Source organism: Salvelinus sp. IW2-2015, unplaced genomic scaffold, assembly GCF_002910315.2.
Source record: "Salvelinus sp. IW2-2015 unplaced genomic scaffold, ASM291031v2 Un_scaffold5222, whole genome shotgun sequence".
Lineage (NCBI taxonomy): Eukaryota > Metazoa > Chordata > Actinopteri > Salmoniformes > Salmonidae > Salvelinus > Salvelinus sp. IW2-2015.
Genome location: NW_019946487.1, coordinates 24868 through 30375, shown reverse-complemented (window position 1 = coordinate 30375; position 5508 = coordinate 24868). Strand labels below are relative to the sequence as shown.

The following is a 5508-nucleotide window of genomic DNA, read 5'->3' as shown; positions in this document are numbered from 1 at the left end:
CCTGTTGGTCAAAGAAACCCAGCCTGAAGACGAGGGTCCGTATGAGTGTGTGGTGAACACTGACAGTGGAAACACAAATTGTAACTTCATGCTGACGGTCACAGGTGAGCTCAAAGCTTTTGGAGTCCAACGTTTATAGGTAGGGCCTTGAGTATTTCCCAGTCAGGAAAAACTAAGTGCTTTACACATAGTTTTGAATTCAAAGTGCCTTCCTCACACCCTAACACTGACCATTTAGTATTCTCCTTTTTGCATCATGATTTCCACTGTGCAGAGGATCCATCAATAATTCTTGCTTTTCTCACATTAACATCTTAGTATCCAATATAAATTGACTTACCTACAAACATGACCTAATTGATTGCATACCTGAATGTGATGTGATTTTCATTTATAATGATTCTGATTTTGTGTGTTACAGTACGAGACCAGCACCAGGTTCCTGAAAATGCTGCGAATCAAAAGGAAATTCCAAAGAACAGTTACATGAGTGTGGCTGRTGTATTTGTGGTAGTAGGCTCTCTTGCCATTGGACTGCTGCTTCTCAAGCTGTTTCAAGCCAGAAGACTCAGACAATGTGAGCACCCAGGGTCATGTCCATTAGGGCACACTGTTGCAAAATGCTTCAAGATGTTATTCAGATAGTTCCTCCCCATTTCAGACTGCTTCTTTCCTTTTCATGCCTAGTGAACATGACCCTGCTTTTCACAGTCTCCGCAGAGAGGAATGCAGAGGTCTGGGAAGATTGGTAGAGTACTTTCTGTTCTGGCTAAATGRCAGGATGTTGCTGTAGAATAAGTGGAATGGTGAACTAACTCCTCAGACAAGATGACTTAGTTTAGTTGTTATTGTTTTAGTTCTCTATTGCTCTCCTTCTCCTCCCCAGATGGGAATTCAGGATTTGTTATTCTATTGTCCGTAACAAATCACAAACCATGGTAGAGCACACAGTATCAACCCCTGTAAAKGGTTGCTTCTGGTTTCTCTTTCCAGATGAACCAATGACACAGGAAGACTCTGTTGCGGCAGAAGGTATGTTTGAGTATATTATATTTGTCTACCTAATGGAAGAGGGATTCCTGTCAAAACGATCAAATTCATAGTCAAATGCAGTTTATAAAATGCTATGTATAAAATGTGTATGGTAAAATGGGGTATAACAGTGTTGGTATTCCTGTTGTCCCCTATGGAACCAGAGCCTGAGGATACAGCAGTCCCAGCAGAGCACGACTCCAGGACAGGACTGTTTCCGTAGCGACAGAGTGTTATCAGGAGTGTTATGGGCTGTGTTATGATTCTGCCACTGTAGTTATAAGTATTCAACCCCCGTAGATTTCTTCACATTGTGTTACAATGAGGAATTCAAATTGATTTAATTGTCATTTTGGAGATGGGATTTTGTCCTGTGTTTTGGTGGTGGGGTGTCGGTATCATTACATAAAATACTCTGTCAAAGTAGGCAAAAAATTATAATATTGTTTTCAAAGATGAATGAAAAATTAAACACTAAAATACCGTTACTTATTCTTGGGTAAGTCTCATAACAGCTTTGCACACCTGTTTTATGCAATATTTGTCCATATTTAAAAATGTCTTCAATCTGTGTGAAGGTGTTGGGTGTCTTTGCTAGACAGCAATTTAAGTCTTGCCATAGATTTAAGCAGATTTAAGTACATAACTGTAACTTGGCCACTCAGGAACATTCACTGTCTTCTAGGTAAGCAACTCCAGTTTATATTTGGCTTTGTGTTTTAGGTTATTGTCTGACTGAACAGTGATTGCCTCTACCGGTGTTGGTGTGAAGCAGGTTTTCCTCTAGGATTTTACCTGGGCTTTGCTCTATCCTGCTTCTTTTTATCCCTAAAAACTCCCCCAGTATGTGCTTGATGTCAAGCATAACACATACCATGAATCAGCCACCTCTATGCTTGAAAAATAAGGAGTCAGTTACTCAGTGATGTTTTGGGTTTGCCCCAAAGGTAATTGCACCTATATCTAAAAGTTATTTGATCATCTTTTTTTGCAGTATTACTTTAGCACCTTGTGCAAACACAATGCAATCATTTTTGTAATCTTTTCGCTGTCAATTAGTTTATTCATGTGGAGTCACTCCAATGTTGTCGATCCATCCTCAGTTTTCTCCCATCACAGCCATTGAACTCTGTAGCTGTTTTAATAAAAACACGAATGGCCTCATGGTATTTGTATTTAATAAGATCCCCATTAGTTCCTGCCAAGCAGCAGCCCTCTTCCTGGGGTCCAGGAACATTAAGGCAGTTATATACAATTTAAAATTTAAATTTCATAACACTTTACACAACACATTAAGTGTGTTCCCTCAGGCCACTACTCTATCACTTATCTACAACACAAAATCCATGTGTACGTGTGTGTCTGTGCCTGTATCTTCACAGTCCCTATTTTTCCATAATGTGGTTTTTTACCTGCTTTTGAAATCTGAGTCTATGGCTTGCATCAGTTACCTGATGTGGAATAGAGTTTCATGTAGCCATGGTTCTATGTAGTACTGTGTGCTTCCCATAGTCTGTTCTGGATTGTAAAGAGACCTTTGGTGGCATGTCTTGTGGGGTATGCATGGTGTCCGAGCTGTGTGCCAGTAGTTTAAACAGACGCCTTGGTGCATTCAGCATGTCAACACTTCTTACAAAAACAAGTAGTGATGAAGTCAATCTCTCCTCCACTTTGCGCCACGAGAGATTACATTATTCATGTTAATCTCCATGTACTTTAAGGGCTTGTCGTGCTGCCCTGTTCTGTGCCAATTGTCATTTTCCAAGGTTCCTCTTTGTGGCACCTGACCACACGACTGAACAGTAGCCCAGGTGTTGACCTGTAGACCTGCCTTGTTGATAGTGTTGTTATCAAGGCAGAGCTTTATTATGGACAGACTTCTCCCCATCTTAGCTACTATTGTATCAACATGTTTTGACCATGGACAGTTTACAATCCAGGTTTACTCCAAGCAGTTTAGTCACCTCAACTTGCTCAATTTCCACATTAATTACAAGATTTGTTGATGTTAGTGAATGATTTGTCCCAAATACAATGCTTTTAGTTTTTGAATATTTAGGACTAACTTATTCTTTGCCACCCGTTCTAAAACGAATTGCAGCTCTTTGTTGTGTTGAAGTGATTTCACTCGCGTAGTAAACTGACGTGTATAGTGTTGAGTCATCCGCCAATATAGACACACTGGCTTTGAAAAACATTGATTGCCTGATTTCTACCTGGATTATGTTGGAGAGGCTTCCATTAAGAAACAACCTCTGTGTACTGTTGTCAGGTAACTCTTTATCCACAATATTAGCAGGGGGGTGTAAAGCCATAACACATACGTTTTCCATCAGCAGACTATGATCGATCATGTCAAAAGCCGCACTGAAGTCTAAACAAACAGCCCCCACAATCTTTTTATCATCAATTTATCTCAGCAAATCAAAAGTAATTCCTGTAAGTGCCGGTTTGTTGAATGTCCTTTCCATTAAGCGTACTGAAAGTCTGTTGTCAGTATGTTTACAGTAAACTAGCATATTTGGTCAAACACATTTTCCCCAAATGTTTACTAAGGGTGGTAACAGGCTGATTGGTGGGCTATTTGAGCCAGTAAAGGGTTCTTTACTATTCTTGGGTAACGAAATTACTTTAGCTTCCTCCAGACCTGATGGCACACACTTTCTAGTAGGCTTAGATTGAAGATGTGGTGAAAAGAAGTGTCAATATCATACGCTATTATTTTCAGTCATTTTCCATCCAAGTTGTCAGACCCCTAAGCAGTTCCCTCCCTATCCTGCAGCTCAGTTCAGAAGGACTGACACTGGTGTGTCTGGGCCAGTAAAAGCTGTTGAGGAAGACGGCTCATAATAATGGCTGTAATGCAGTCAATGGAGTGGTATCAACCACTTGGAAACCACGTCTTTGATGTGTTGGATACCATTCCATTGACTCCATTCCAGCCATTACTATGAGCCGTCCTCCCCTCAGCAGCCTCCACTGGTCTGGGTGGTTTAATACATTATCCACAGCATTTATTAACTTGACCATGCTTAACGAGATATTCAATGTCTGACAACCCCACCTGTTTTGAGCACCACACTTTTAGGTTAAATTATATTTATATAATATATTTTTTTTGGTGGGGCTTGGAGGCGGCAGGTAGTTTTGTGGGTTATGTCTATATAGACCTATTACAGTAGGTCTATATGAATAATATATATTACAGTGGGGAGAACAAGTATTTTGATACCACTGACAATTTTGCAGGTTTTCTACTTACAAAGCATTGTAGGGTCTGTAATTTTTATCATAGGTACACTTCAACTGTGAGAGAAGGAATCTAAAACAAAAATCCAGAAAATCACATGTATGATTAATTAATATAATTTGCATTTTATTGCATGACATAAGTATTTGATACATCAGAAAAAGCAGAACTGAATATTTGGTACAGAAACCTTAGTTTGCAATTACAGAGATCATACTTCTGTAGTTCTTGACCAGTTTGCACACACTGCCAGCAGGATTTTGGCCCACTCCTCCATACAGCACCTTCTCCAGATCCTTCAGGTTTCGGGGCTGTCGCTGGGCAATACGGACTTTCGGCTCCCTCAAAGATTTTCTATTGGTTCAGTCTGGAGACGGGCTAGGCCACTCCAGGACCTTGAGATGCTTCTTTACGGAGCCACTCCCTTAGTTGCCCTGGCTGTGTTTCGGGTCGTTGTCATGCTGAAGACCCAGCCACGACCCATCTTCAATGCTCTACTGAGGGAGAGAGGTTGTTGGTCCAAGATCTCGCGATACATGGCCCCATCCATCCTCCCTTCAATACGGTGCAGTCGTCCTGTCCCCTTTGCAGAAAAGCATCCACCAAGAATGATGTTTCCACCTCCATGCTTCACCGGGGGATGGTGTTCTTTGGGGTTGTACTCATCCGCTATTCCTCCAACACGGCGAGTGGAGTTTAGAGCAAAAAAGCTCTATTTTTGTCTCATCAGACCACATGGACCTTCTCCCATTCCTCCTCTGGATCATCCAGATGGTTCATTGGCAAACTTCAGACGGGCCTGGACATGCGCTGGCTTGAGCAGGGGGACCTGTAGCTCTGCGTGCGCTGCGAGGATTTTAATCCATGACGGCCTAGTGTGTAGTACTACATGGTTTTCTTTGAGACTGTGGTCCCAGCTCTCTTCAGGTCATGACCAGGTCCTGCCGTGTAGTTCTGGGCTGATCCCTCATCATTCCTTCATATCATTGATGCCCCATCGAGGTGAGATCTTTGCATGGAGCCCCAGACCGAGGGGATTTGACCGTCATCTTTAACTTCTTCCATTTTCTAATACATTGTGCCAAACAGTTGTTGCTCTCTCACCAAGCTGCTTGGCTATTGTCCTGTAGCCCAATTCCAGCCTTGTACAGGTCTACAATTTATCCCTTGATTTTCCTTACACAGCTCTCTGGTCTTGGCCATTGTGGAGAGGTTGGAGTCTGTTT

The 5508-nt window shown here is 41.7% G+C and overlaps 1 long non-coding RNA gene across 1 annotated transcript; it reads left to right on the top strand.

Moving 5' to 3' along the window:
• Positions 1-6: 6 nt before the first annotated feature.
• LOC139026592 (uncharacterized) lies at positions 7-2196 on the top strand. The gene is made up of 3 exons (XR_011478440.1): positions 7-577; positions 994-1032; positions 1197-2196. It is a non-coding gene; the product is annotated as an uncharacterized lncRNA (long non-coding RNA).
• The last annotated feature ends 3312 nt before the right edge of the window (positions 2197-5508 follow it).